The following is a 15,718-nucleotide window of genomic DNA, read 5'->3' on the forward strand; positions in this document are numbered from 1 at the left end:
TAAAATACACAGGCATATTAACAGAAAAACATGTTAGTCATTGTTTCCTCTGCATTGAAAAAATGTTATTTTCCCAAAATATTGAAATGTGTTTGAGGAGAATTACTGAAGGACAACAGGAAATAGGAATGTTAAGTAGATAGGAAATATAGAACAGTACTTCAGACTTTATTATTGTCATTACATAAGAATGAAAATATTCTCTATTTCCGCATGAGAAAAAAATATAGGCTATTTTAATAGTTCTTTCATATCATAAAAACCTTTATGCTGTGTATTTTATTTTCAGACAGCTTTATTTTCAGACAGCTGACATCGTAAATCATATCAGACTTTTTTCCAGTTCCCAGTGGATTTTTATTTTAAAAATCAAACCTCATTTAAAATTTATTCTTACGTTTAGAATTAGATTTCCTTATTTCAAAGGTACTTCGCTGATAAATCATGACACAAAATCTCTCTTACGGACATATTGAAATTTTCCTACATTTGTGGTTATAATGGTAAATCTCATATATATATATATATATATATATATATATATATATATATATATATATATATATATATATATATATATAACACAAATTAACATGAAAAACATGAATAAAATAAAAATAAAAAACTAAATGGTAGAGAAACAAGAATGGTAAAGGCAAATAGTCGTTGTCAAGACACATCTAATTGCCATAAATAATGCGATATTTCTGAATAAAGAATAATTATCCTAAGATAAAAATTATTCTTTATATGTGTCGATATCGCAGAAACCTAATGTTGTAAAAAAACATGAAATAAAAGAAAAATGTAAAAGGAAATCAAACTTACCGGCGTGAATTAAAACGCGGTTTAGGTTTAAAAGTACAATAATAAAACAGTTAACAAAAATCGCGAAGATGTAAAATATTGCTTATAGCTTGAATCGAATATAATAAAATTAAAAAAACATTTGATCGAAGAAGAAGAAAAAAAATGTTTAGGTAAAATATTAGGTTAATATTTTCTTGATTTATCAGTAAAACTGCATCTTCATTTTTAGCAGTTAGTAGCAAACTTTTTTAATTTTTGAACAAAGAAAATGTACATAACTCAAAATGTGATCTTAAGAAAATGAACATAGCTTGAAATGCGCACTTAAGAGAATGTACTTAGTTAGAATTGCATGTTTAAGAAAATGAACATAGCTCAAAATGCACGGTTTAAGAAGTGGACACAGTTCGAAATGTGCATTTAAGGAAAATGCGCATAGGTAAAATTATTTGTTTAAGAAAATGGAGATAAAAATTTGCGTTCATGAAAATGAAATGCACTTTTTAAAAATGTACATGTCTCTAAATGTGCGTTTGAGAAAATGGACATAGCTCAAAATTTCCTTTAAGAAAATAAAATGCCCATTTAAGAAGATGGAGATAGCCCAAAATGCATGCTTAAAAAAAGAGCTGTAGCTCAAAAAACTCGCTTAAAAAATGTGGATACAGCTCAAAAGGTGTAATTTAAAGCAGGGCTGTCGGCTCCTCGAAGAAGTTGGTATTAAAACTATTTTGTTACTTATAAAAAGTCTGTGGTTATCAACATTAATGAAATGTTATAATGCATGTACCATACCGCTTCGTTTAATGGGAAACAGCTGTAATTAAATCGTGGTAACCAGCGGTCACAGCAAGCTGGAAATAGAATGGATTTTACAACCTGTTTTTTCCCTTTTCCGGGCTACAAACAGCCCTATTACACACAATAAATTAAAAGAATAAATGAAAGTGAAGTTATAGGTGGTTTTTAGATACTTTTATTTCTTGAAAAATGGATTTTGACGAGTAGGTAGTCCTAAAACTCAAAATTGTAATAAAATGGTTGTAGAGTTATAAATGTAAAAGTTAAAGTTTCCTAATGAATCATTCAGATTAAAATCTTATGAAGGATTTAAAAACTGAACTGGATATTTTGGAGCTTTAAGGATTGTTTTGAAATAAGTGTTTTTTTTTAAATCCTTCCTGGTCCATTTTGTTGATATTCAATAGGAAATAAGATTCAGAGAATTTGGACACAAAAGGGCTAAATTCAATCTTAATTACCTAACTCTTTATTTATTAAAATTTAAATCATAAAATTATTTAAAAACGCACTATCTGAATAAATTTAATATCATTCATATATATTATTCCTGTGAAACAGCTACGGCCGTGCACCCATGTAGCCAGTTTTTTTCTATATTATGTTTGTGCCGTCCCTATACTTATGATATCTCTTTGAGTTTTGTCAGACCCGGAGAATCAGGGCTTCCATAGGAGACTAAAAATGTAAAAAGTGGTAGAAACTCAATTTCTTTTTATTTATTTATTTATAATCTCTTTAATCGATAAATCGTAATTACTAATTTGACTTACATTTTAAATTATTCATAAAGGAAAAACATTCTTTGCAATTGCTTCAAATGTAAACTAAAATGTATGCAATAAAAAGTTGCTAATTTTTGTCCCTTTTAATAAATCTTTGAAGCCTTAGTCGCCTGGATGAAATCAGTCAGAGCCCACAAGGGCTGATACTCAGTAACTAGAGAAATTCTGATATTCAATTTTAATTTTAATATTCAAATATTCAATTTTAATTTTACTACCAGTGGTGAGAAAAAACACTCTCGGAAAAATTAAAAGTAGACACATATATGAAAAAAATAATTTCTGAAAATAGTTGAGGAGTAATAATTTAGCAAGTTTGAAAACTTCGGGAGGATATATGTGAAAACTACTTAATTCAGCTCCTTAAATTTAATTAAAATTGAATTCTATTGAATTTCGGTTGGTATCATGAAACATTAAACACGTTTTTGTTTCAAGATCTTAGCAGTCTTGTAAGACATAACAACGTTCGAAATGTATATTTTAAGGGGGGTTTTTTTGTATTTAAAATGCTGATGAATGTTAAAATATTTCACTTTTGTACTCCCAGTAGTTTAATATGCGGTTTGAAATAATATCTGAATAATAATGACGTTACCAATTATTAAAATATAAACATTTTAAGTTTTACAGTTGTCACTTTTGATGTCTTCTAACAGGTGACTTAGACCTCTCTCCCCCCGCGTAGCATCATACACATCCCATCCAGTAGTTGTGTCATGCTATACCTATTTAAAAACCAAGCAAGAATAGTCAAATATTTTCAGCATTTAGTTTTTAGTTATTTACCCTTCTTTTTTATTATTATTTTGGCGGGTCCGGAGCAGCTGGCATCTCTGTTAGTATTAAGTTGTCATAATTAACATTTATATCAATATGGAACCACTTTACTCCCTTTTTTTATTCTTTTACCGGTAAATTTCATCATTCTGCACTTAAAAATATTACTTCATTTAATCGCCTGGCTGTTTTGTTTCTCTCTAATAGATGGCGCTAAAATCATCCATTACATTAGAACATTTTTCATTCATTCATCAAGCAGACGTGAAAAGACGTGGGGAAAAGCCAATGCGGGTGTGCTTGGATGTTATTGTTTTGTAAACGTTTCTCTTGATGCTTTTTTTTTTAAAGTAATAATAAATTAGAGTTTGCAATCTGTAGAAGAATTAGGAGATAATGAAAAGTTTTAAATGAAAGTAATTTATTAACACCTTATAATCTAAAGGTTAATTTCCCTCTTTGAAAAGGTGCAACAGGTATGCCTTAAATTTCTATAATTTTCTTTAAAAAAATTTCTTTCTTTATATTTTGCAAAAACAACACAAAATTGCTCCTTATATTTGCTAGAAATTATTAAAAAAATGAGCATATACAATTAATATTGAAAAGATTTTACTTGGAGACAGTTACACTCTTCTAAAACTATAAAAAGTGATGTTAAATGTTTTTCGTTTTTGGTCAGTTTCTTGCTTACTAAATAAACCAAAAAATTTTCATTAAAAATTTTATTTAGATTTGAAATACTCTGGGCATAGTTTAATGAAATTGAAATGATATCAAGTACAAAAAAATCTATAGTACTACATTTAATTAAAAAATGTACTTCCAAAAATATGAAAAAGCGATATTCAAAAATTTTCGTTTTAGGTAAGTTTTTTGCTTATTAAGCAAATCAAACATTTATAATTAAGAATTATATTTAGATTTGAAATATTCTGGACATAGTCATAAAATTAAAATGATATCAAATACAAGAAAACTATTGTACTACATTTAATCAAAAAATGTCTATTCTTTTTTTTATTTTCTCACGTTTTCTTTTGTCGTTTATGAATGAGCTACATTTTAAAAATTTAGTTGTGGCAGTCTAGTCTTTATTATTTTTTGAAAAATTTCTTTAATTCTAGACTTTTTGTTGTTTCTGCTTTCGTAAAAATTGAATGGATAGGAAATAAAAATGAATTTTAAAAGCGATTGATACGAAACAGAGCATTTTGAAGAAAAACGCAGGGATAAGACAGAAAATTATATTTAACCAATAAGCTAGAGATAAAACAAAAATTTAAGTGTACTCAATGAGCAACATATTTGTGGATGATCTCCGTTGACAAATCGCGTCCCACTCCTCCATTAACTATTAAGAATTGTTTAAACTAAAATATAACTCTTAACTATTATTTAGCTCGTCATTTGTGCCAAACTTATAGCTCAGTTTGTTTCAACTTTTCTTGACCACTGCAAGAAAAGAATTTTTATCGGTTTCGTAACTATATACTTATTAGTATTTAATTAGTCCAGATAGTTTATGCAATTTATTTTTCAATACCTTTTTAACTAAAAATGATTAATCGGTGAAAATAGTATAAATACTTTTATTTAAATTGTTGTATTTTCTATTGCGGGAACAACTAATCCCAATCCTCTTCGCTTTTCGACACAAAATAACTAATTTCATAAAAATCTAAAGAAACTCATTAAAAGAAAAAATATTCCTATCTTTGACCCCTCATGTCACAGACTTCTCTTCTCTAAAGATTTGTTTTGCGTCTCTAAACATTTTTCAGTTATTTTATTCGCGAAAAAATATTTAAATTAATTATTTTCTGTCGTTAGAACAAATGTAATGAATTTCTGACATTGGCTGATAATTTAGTTTAATTAAATAGTCTTACAATATGGAATTCAGTTATCGCAGCATAATGGTTGGCGTGAGAAAAAATAATTAATGCTTAAGAATTTCTAAACTTGTTTAATTGAATTTCTGGACAGTACACAATTTTGTTTAAACAGCATTTGTCAAGTCCTTATAAAAATTAAAAAAGTAATGTCAATAATTTAATAAAGTGGTAGCAAATTTCATTTGATTAGCTTTCATTTTAAAATTAAAGATTCAAAATCCCAGTTCTAACAACAAGATATAGTTATTTCGAAATGTTATGACCATAGTGATTATTACTGTCAGGTGACCAACGTTCTCAAGAAGAAAAAAAACTAAATAATTGGTTGCAAAATTTATAAAAGAGCATTCGAAAATTCCCCTATTATCTTTTTAAAATTTATTTTCTGTTAGAGAATCCCAGCAAAGGATCTCGGTCTAAGAATAATTGATAAAGTGGTTAATTTTCAAATATTCGTATCAAAATTTTACCATCTGTCCAGATATTTCCTAGAGGAGGCTAATCAGTTTATATTAAAGATCTATATTAAAATACATTTCATTTTGCTACTACTTTTTAAGTTTTTAAAATACCCTGTATATGAGGAAGGTTTTAGCACGCCCGACCCTCATCCACGGAAATACAAAATTTTCAGTAATTTATAAATTTAAATACTCATTTAAATTATAAACTTAATATAATTTGTATTTACATATACGAAAGAAAAACTTTTAAAAACCCATACACAATTATTTATTGAAGCGTGTATATTTGGCAGTAAAACATTTGATAACTAAAAAGAATAATCATAAAATGCCTTGTTAATATGACGGTGATATTTATAATCTATTATTATAGAATTTCTTAGAATACTAATAATAATACTAAATAAGCAAAAACAAAAATCAAGTTTTGCCTTAAACTCATTTCTTTGTCACAAATAGAACAAAATCAACGACATAATTATTGGAAGGTAATGCTACATCAGGCAAATAATAAAAAATAACTGACAAGGGAATGGCGCAATAATTTTTTATTTATTTTCTGCTGACAGTTTCACATGTCTGCATCAGCTTTATTTATGTAGTAACAGATCATGTGATTTAGTCTTCTGTGATACGCTATGAGTGATGATTTGAATAGATATTTGTATTGCAGTTTAAAATTTTCACAGGTTGTAGTTTATTTTACAAAAACTTTTGATGTCAATTAAATGAAGCTTAACTTCCAAACTCAATTGATCCATCATACTTAAAATTTGAGCCATTAATATTTGCTTTTTTCAACTGCTTTGTTTACTACGAAAGATCAAAATATTAGCACATTCATTTATAATATCTACAATCAAAAATAATTATTAAAGGAAAGAATAAAAGCAAAAGAAATGATGGAGCAGTTAAGTACTACTGTCACTACAGTCAAACCCGATTTAACTATAACCTGGAAATAATAAAGAAATTTCAAATACTACTTTGGTACAATATTGAGTCCTTTGGAGCATAGCTCGCTTTAAACAGATGAATTCCGATTTTAGGGAGCAATATTTCCGTGATTCATAAAATTTCTACTTGATTAAAAATTTATAAAATTTAACTAAAATTTCTACTTCTGAGGCTTAGCTAATCCCATCTTGGACTTGTTTCTTGGGCAATGAGTTATAGAAAAGGAAGAATGCAGCAAAGATAGAATAAGACAGTTCAAATCAAATAAACTAACTTCTTTTGAACCTTCAGAAGTTAAAAATAAATGAATAAAGTATGCAGTTTATTTGCCATTTAGTAAGTTTGTATGAATTTTTATGATATTTTCAATAAATCGTTTTTTACGAGCACTCAGTTTTAACGAGCAAATTGCGGTTCCTTCGCGCCATAAGCGAGTTCGATTGTATTAATAAAATAAAAATTACCTATAAATGATACGAAGAGAGGACTATTATCGGTGAGTTATTATCTATATCATTGTGCATATTTCATATATACTATTAATAAAATGTTTCTGAAAATATTATATTCTTCTTAGAATCTTATTCCCAGTAATCTATAATTGACGATCGTAATAAATAATAAGAAAATAAAATAAAATTTTGAATTCTGTGTTTTTAAATTGAACAAAAAAGAAGAAAAAATTTTTTTGTCAGACCTGAATCGGAAATAGTGAGACACATCTCTTTCGAAAGATATGAGGAATTTTCGGTGCTCATAGAGATATATTGCGAGAGTGATGTGTCTGTTAAGTTTTTAGGTTGGAGAAAAGTAACAAATTCATTATAGTTTACTTTTAAAACATAAATATAAAATTTTTTCGTATTATTTTATTCTTTTTATTTTCTTTTTTTTTAGTTTCATTTGTTTATTTAAGAAATTGATCCCAATTTTGATTGGCGACAAATTTTTCTAGCGATCAGTAACTAAAACTTTTCGCTTGCTCCTTCATTAGCTATCCTTCCGTCGAACTTCTATTGTCTCATTCATACAAACAAGAAACGCGGAGTACAGCTTCTGTTTGCCTACTTTTATTCTCGTAAAATTACTGCTTTACACTATTTTTCTTAAGACTTCTACTGAGATAAGTGGTCGATATTAAAAAAATTCTCAACTTTTCACCAGTTTGCTTCAGACTTCTACTGAGATAGGTGGACAGTACAGAAGAATTCTCAACTATTCTTCAGACTTCTATTGAGATACATAGACGATTCAAAAGAATTCACAACTTTTCACCACTTGCTCCAGACTTCTAATGAGATAGGTGAACGATAAAAGAGAATTAACAACTTTTCACGTCGTTTCTTCAGACTTTTATTGTTGAGATGGGTGAACGATTCAAAATAATTTGCAACTTTTCACCACTTTGCTTCAGACTTCTACTGATTTGGGTACGATAATTACCAAATTTTTAAAAATTATTTTCAAAGCGGTAGTAAAATTAAATTGAAAAATAAATGATAGGTAAAATTATTTTTATATTTTGCTACAGCTTAAAGGCTTATATGATTATATGATTACTTAATAATCTTATATGATTATTAAGTAATTTTTTGTCTATTTATATATAGTGTCAGTTAAAATCATTCTAAATTAAATTTATAAATCCAGGGATAAAAAAGGAAAAGGTTTACTATCACTTTAAATATAAAAATTAAATTTTCGAGGAAATCCGGAAAAATTGGTTGCTATGCGAATTATTTAAAGTATTGTGTAAACTGTGTATCTGCTATATTTTACGACAAAAGTTTATAGAACAAAAAAAAATTGCGAAGCAAAATATACGTAAACTACATGATATATTTTTCATTCTAAAGAGACGCGAACTAGAAACAATTCACGTAATTTTTTTTCATGTATAATTTATTTGTAATTTTTTTTAATTTGTCTTAAAACTTATTCAATCACCATATTATCGGCATGAGTTATTGCACTAATTATGAATTATATAATTTAACGGGCATTTTCTATTTCCCAAAGTCTTTGTTATATATCGTTTTGTGATTATGACTTTTAAAACTGTTACTCTGTTAAAAATGAACCTATCTTCTACTTAAATAATTTAATGCAAAAATTTTTTTACATGTTATTCGCCTTCTTCTTCTAAAAATATCTAAATTATACCATATCTAGCTCAAAGACAATTTTGTTGTTCTTATAAGAGAATTAAATAATGATGTAATTTAGGCAAGATTAGATCAAATCAAACAAACAAAATTAGTTTTTTATTTTTATTTTATTCATCAAATCGTCTCTAGAGTCACAGAATAATCTCTTCAATTAATTATTCAAACAGATATCAATAGTTCCATTTACATAATTAAAACTTAAACAAGGAACGTGTCAAAATGTCTAATAAATAGATATTCTAATAGTGTTAGAACCATCATGAAATATTCCAAGATTTACTGAACTTAGTGAAAGACAAGGTGTGCTGCTGTTATCTTATGTGCCTAAATGATGGTGATATTTTTGGCGGCAAGATGGCCGATAAAAGACGACTAGATTTATTTTAAAATCTCTTATCTTATTCTTAGAACAGCCTTGTAACTCAGTCAAACAACATAATTATGACATCATAGTTAGATAGCAGAAATGGTTTAAGTTCCTTGCTCCCTAAAGAGCCTACACTTCGATTTCTAAATAATTCATCAAAGAAAAGACGAAAATATATCGCATTATAGTGACAAGTTAATATTAGGTCTACCGAAGAATTCTGTCCAAGAAAGTACACGCTCCATTATGCAATTAGGCAAAAGGTATCTTCATGCAGAGGATTTTCCTTTAAGTGCATATATCAGATGTAATGTTAGGTCAGCCCGATACTTTCGCTACAAATTTGAATATGTATGCACTAAAGAGAGACAAAACATATATATATATATATATATATATATCGCACTTTTGCGCTTTATATGTTTTGTCTTTTTAATCTAGAACATTACAAATGAGTTAAATGATAAATACCCTATCACTTTCTTTTATAAAATAATTTTTTGCTTAACTGTAAAACGAGAGGTGTTCGTAGATCTAATATAAAAATAAAAATTCTCATAATAAAATATTTGCTTACGTTTATTTTTTCGGGTATGCCACGGGCGACTAAAAATTCGAGAATTGATAAAAACTCAGTTCATTTTTATTTATTTAATTGTACAATCGCAACTACCATCATGGCTTATACTGCAAATTTCACATATTTAAAACAATCTTTATTACTTTCATAAGTAAACTAAAAAAAAATGTTTATTTAAGGTTGATAATATTAGTCTCTTTTGTTAGATTAGTGCTCTTTATTAGCCGGTTGCATCTCTGCTTTTTTAGCTTTAATTGACCCAAAAGAATTCAACCAGAAAAAGAGGTTTACATATGTAAAACAACCAATGATAAAAAAAAAATGGTTGTGAGTGTTTATTTATACCAAGTGGATATTTCTTTCTGTTACTTATCACATTAGCTATCAAAAAGCACCGTACTTCGATTTCAGGTCTAATTATAAATTATAATATTATTAATATATTATAGTGGACAGAATTTCTTTTCTTTTTCAAAAATAAATATGTTTTAATAATGTATCATTTGCGCTGTCACTTTTTATCTTTTATAAAAAGGAATCATCTTTCTAAAAGGACGCTATTTCCAAATGGGTTAATGAAACATTTTTTAATTTGTAGTATTTTTTAATCCATGAATTTTATTATTATCATGTGCACACGAATTATTTACTATATATTAATCATTTTTCATTCCAAATAATAAAATATATAATCAGTAGCAATTTATAAAGATTTAAGAAAATTTCGATAATTACAAGTAGACATGGGTATAAAATCCTTATATAAGGCTGTTTAGTGGGATCCAAAATATTTCTACCAATTTCTTTTTCACTTAAAACAAGTCTTTTAATTATATAAACTTCAAAATTTGTAACATTAACGATGATATAAGTATTTCGACAATAAATTTTCATCTTTTAAAAAACTTCTATTTTTAAACTCTTCAGGTTATTTCTATGCGTTTAACCCCTAAACAACTTTCATTATTACTGCAATAGAATGGCGTGCTCTCCTAGCCTAAAAATTCCTAGAAAGTAAATAATACCAAGAGACAATTAGGGGGAAATAGAGTCTTTCTCGTTATTTTGGGCGAAATCGCTTTCATGTGTTCTGTTGTTCTAGCTGGCTGTTAGGTTAAGTCAAACAATAACATCTGCCCCGGTACACATTTGACAGACTCTATGGAATGATTCTATTTATTTTCGGCATCAACCTAAGCTTTTGTTCTTTAAATGCAATTATATGTCTGGAGAGAGAAGTGCTGCTTTCTTGCAGGCAGGCATAAGCTAGACTTTTTACGTTTGTTTTATTTGACGATTTCAATATGAAATTGCATACCTTTTAGATTTTTGTGTGGTAACAAAATTTACACATTCGAGCTTTATTCATATTTGGTTAAACGTGATATAAAATGATTTTGACTACAATTACATTTAAATGCCTGAAACGTATATAGTAGGCTTGTTGGCTCTCTGCAAAATATGCTTAAGCATTGATTAATTGTTAATGAAATACCAGCTTATAATCTCAATTGAAATGGTATTTCACTTAAACAACCACTAAGAAAAAAACATTTTCGACTAGTAAAAGTTGGCAGGTATGAAATTGGCAGGTATAAACTTTAATACATGGATTATTTTTTTAAATGGCGATACTTAGTTGTACAGTTTTGATTAAGACCAAAAGATGAAAATTATTATTAAAAAACCTTTTTATATTAGCGCATTTTCGCAGAGTCAAAGCATTAAAAAAATCCTTGTTACTACATACGCTGGAAGTCTGGTAAATCCTAGGAAACAAGTGGTTTGATCATGGGCGGATCGTGAATTTGTGGGGCCCTGGGCTGAAACTACTTAGGGGCCCTAATAGCCATTTTGTCAAAAAAACTGTTTTCTATAGTGATGTAGATAAGTATACAGAAAAAAATAGGACAATAAAATAATTTTATTTATTTTTTATTTATTTATCTTTATTTGTGCATACAAACAGCAACTGTACAACATTATTGCAAAAGAAATTGACAGGTTATGTGTAGTTATGTTATATAAATTATAAAGCAACCTTTTTGCAGTTTTGTGCTGCAAACTCATTTATTTGCTCATCACATTGTAAGTCCTTCGTTAAATCACAATTTATGGAAAGAACTGATAAATGATTTAGTCGATGGTTCGACATTGTTGTCCTATATTTGTTTTCCATATATGACATCCTGGAGAAAGAGCGCTCCGCTTCACAGCTAGTGATTGACAAAGTTAAAAAATTCTTTAGGATAGTATATCAATTTGGGAAAACATCAACAAGTTTCTTTTCATAAATTAGCATAAAAATTTCCCTGCAAGAGATGTAAGACTCTGGCTTAGACTGAAGTAAATAAGATTTTAACTGAATGCATGCACTCATTCACTAAATGCTCGTCTACGTCACCTGGATAATAATCAACAATATTACGCACACTTTTCCGATCTATGTTTTCCATATTTTTGTCTTGCAAATTCATTAAAAATTTGAATTTATTGCTGTACATCTGATAGACTTGGCTCCTTTTATTTAAATCCATAACCAGCTTATCCAACGCAACGTTTAGCGTGTCTCTTTCAAATTTTTCTGCGCTGTATACTGAGAATTCATCTGTAGACTTATCTGAAAATTTTGGAGCAATGCGTCTCTTGTTTATGTCATTGTAGTCTATTCCCTCACTACTTAATATTTTAGCTTTCTCTTCGTATTCCTTTAGCTTCTGATCTGATTGGTGCCTTATGTTGTTCACAAAGTCTTTTAATGACACAATTAACTTGTTGCCTTCACAAATATCTGAACCAGGGCTCTGTATTTTTTTATTAACTAAATTAAATTTCCCCAAAATTTCTTCCCAAAAAATAATCAAAATTGCAGTATCGATTTTCGCCATTTTATTGAATAAATTTCGTGCCTCTTTCCGGAAGTCAACTTTCTCATCCTCATTTTCTCTGAAACTTTCGAAAATTTTCCTAATGTCATCATAATTATTCTTCAAGGCTTTGACAGCATCATAGTGACAAGACCATATGGTCTGGCTTAAACTTTTTAACGTAAATTTGAGTTTTGTTTCACGATTTAACAGTTCCCACCTATGGATCGAAGTAGAAAAGAAAAGGTATATTTTTTGCACTACTCCAAAAAAGTTCACAATTTCGGTTGCAACCTTAACAGATTCTTCACCAACTAGGTTAAGGGAATGCACAGCACATGGAGCATAATCCGCGGATTTATTTTTTTGTTTTAGTAGTGCTTGTACACCATTGTAGTGACCCGCCATCAGGGTTGTCATAAGACCGTCCTCTACAATTATCCAGTAGTAGTCCATTTGTTTCTAAAAAGTCATGTAGAATATTAAATAAATGTAAGCCAGTATGACTGCTAATTTTAATGAAGGATACACATCTTTCATACACTTTTCCCCGAAAACAGTATCGTAATACAATAGCAAATTGATCATTGTGAGATAGATCTGGGGTAGAATCCATCACAATTGAATAATGCTTAGTGTCGTCGTTATTTATTTGAGTTATAATTTGTTTAATTATCTGTCGGCCCATAATCTCAATTATTTCCTCATATACTGTTTTTGATAAGTATGATATTATCGGTTTTGGTCACAGCTCTCGTTGTTTAATGTGTTCACGACTGAATGGATCGAACTCTGCCTATAGCTCCACAACGCCCATAAAATTACCATTATGTGGAAAACCAAATACTTCCTCGGAACCTCTAAATGCTAAGCCCCTTATACTTAAAACTTTGACCACTGCAATAACCCGTTTTAGGACATTGTGATAATATTTTGTTTCTTTTCTTAATTGCTTCTGAAGCTGCTTGTCTAAAACAGATCTATTTTCTTTTCGTGTCAACCACACTAACATTGATTTCTTATGTTCATTAGAATTTTCGTGATTTTCTAAACAAGTTCCTATGTGTTTCCAATCAGAAAATCCGGTTGTGTATTGAGAAGGGATTTTAGAAAAAAGTTTGCAAGTCAAACAAAAAACAGTACCAACCCTGATTGAATAACATAACCCAGATCTTTCCAGTGATTGACCATTTTTCATTTCCTTAAGGAAATACCTATTTGAAAATGTTTTGTTTTGTTCTTTGTATTTCTTTATTGAAGTTGAATATATATTTTTCGGATCTTTATTTTGAAAGTCAGTCATTTCATGTGAGAGGATGTCATAAATAAAATCATTATTTAGCAATTCTGGCCACAAGCCCACGTCAACATATTTCTCAAACTCAAACTTAGTATTCTCTAAATTTCTTTCCGCCTCGGTATTACCGTCCTCTTGCTGAACACCAATATAGTTTTCAGTGGGATCAGAGGGTTGCTGGTAGTCAAGACTTTGTAAGTTTTCATCACTTGTATTTTTTTCCTGGTGTTGCGATTTTCTGCTCCCTTCAAATAGATTCTCTTCGGATAAGATCCCTTCCTTTTCGCTTGTTAATAAATTTGTAGCTATTTCATTCTCGTTTTTATTTTCTAATTTGAAAAAAGTTTAAATTTTTGCACATTTCTTTCTTTTTTTTTTTCTTGATCTAGCTGTAATTTCCGTTTCTCAGCTCCACTTTTATATTTTCAACCAGACATATTGTAAAATAAGACTTTGATATTTTTCTGAAAATAAACAATGAACTTGATAATTTTCTGGTAATAAGCAGGGAACGAGATAATCGATGTAATATTGTTCTTCACGTCACATTTTAATACTTTGTAATGAGTGCAGTAATTCACAAATTATCATTAGAAATCGATTAAAAAGTTCATTTAGTATTGAAAAAATACATTAAAAACAAAAATAAACATGATTTATAATTCTTCGCACTTACCAACTAAGAGCAGGAAATCTTTTCTTATACTGATTATATACTTTCAATTATAAGTAAAATAAGAGAAAGGTCTGATCTTTATAACTTTTAAGATATAATTTTTTAGTAAACTAAACAAGTTTGTCACTTTGACGACGAGAACAGAAGTGTGGGAGAGAAAAAATTACGTCGGGCGTAAAGTGGCGCGCCGAGAAGTCCCCCGTAATAGACGCGAAAAAATACACTGGCCAAAAACAAGTACCGAGGAATTCCCCGTTCCGTTCGATAGACGCGCACATGCATGGGTTGATTGATCTCAGGGTTGCCAACCTTATAATAGTTTTTTTTAATATTAGATATTTTTTTAAATTCAAAATATCACCTATTGTTTTCAGTGGAGACTGGGGCCCTTTGTATCCACGGGGCCCTGGGCTGCAGCCCAAAAAGCCCTTAAGTAGATCCGCCCCTGGGTTTGATAACTTCTAAGTTTTCCAATAAACCGTAGTAAAGCATACTTCAGACTTGGCCACATTGATAAAAACTAAGTTTTACCAGTAAAATCTAAGATTCACCAGACTTCGGGTTTTTCAAAGTAACAACCCTAATAAATTAGCAACTTAAAGTATATTACGATCATAATCTTTTAACTAAACACCTGGGGCCGCAAAGTCCCAAAACTAATAAATAACAAAGATCATCGTGATTTTTTTTCTTCAAAATTTATAATCTTTGTTAGAAATTCCAATTAAACTCTGTTTTTTGCCTTCAGCCATTGATTAAATCAGTCTGGTTGGTTGGTTGGTTCTAATGCCACTTGTCACACGGGCAAGCCTGCTTGGTGAAATCGAGCAAATTTAAGGCAGAGTGTGCGATTCTTGTTTTTCAGTGGCGCCATCTATGACCAAGAATACGATTTCTGCCGCATCATACGTCACACCTGTTTATAAGGCGGACCCATTCATTCATCCACAGATCGTAATTTTGACCTGAATCAGAGAATTATCGATCTACAATCCATTACCCCCTGAGGTACTGATTTGTTATGGGAACATGCAGGACTTCGCGACTCGGCAGAATTTTAACGTGCATCAGTCACCAACTACACGGGGAGTCTTCGGCCGGCGGGGTTCGAACCCACGAACTCTCGGACATGGGCCCAGCGCCCTACCGACCAGGCTATCCTGGCCTTTAAATCAGTCTTCATTACCTCATCAGAATAATTATTATAAAAAGTAATCATAAATTAATAAATGTCCTGAACAGATAAGTAACAAAGATCATCGCTATTT

At 29.6% G+C, this 15,718-nt stretch overlaps 1 protein-coding gene across 1 annotated transcript in view; it reads left to right on the forward strand.

Annotated features, from left to right (window-relative positions):
• Nucleotides 1–3,406: 3,406 nt before the first annotated feature.
• Nucleotides 3,407–15,718, forward strand: part of LOC107450815 (ADAMTS-like protein 5) — a 68,946-nt gene continuing 56,634 nt past the window's right edge. Inside the window, exon 1 of the mRNA XM_043043204.3 lies at nt 3,407–3,652. The gene's annotated coding sequence lies outside the window, so the exon portion shown is untranslated. The remainder of the gene's footprint in view (nt 3,653–15,718) is intronic.

The sequence above is a fragment of the Parasteatoda tepidariorum genome, chromosome 8, assembly GCF_982258835.1.
Source record: "Parasteatoda tepidariorum strain Cologne lab strain chromosome 8, Ptep-v5.0, whole genome shotgun sequence".
NCBI lineage: Eukaryota > Metazoa > Arthropoda > Arachnida > Araneae > Theridiidae > Parasteatoda > Parasteatoda tepidariorum.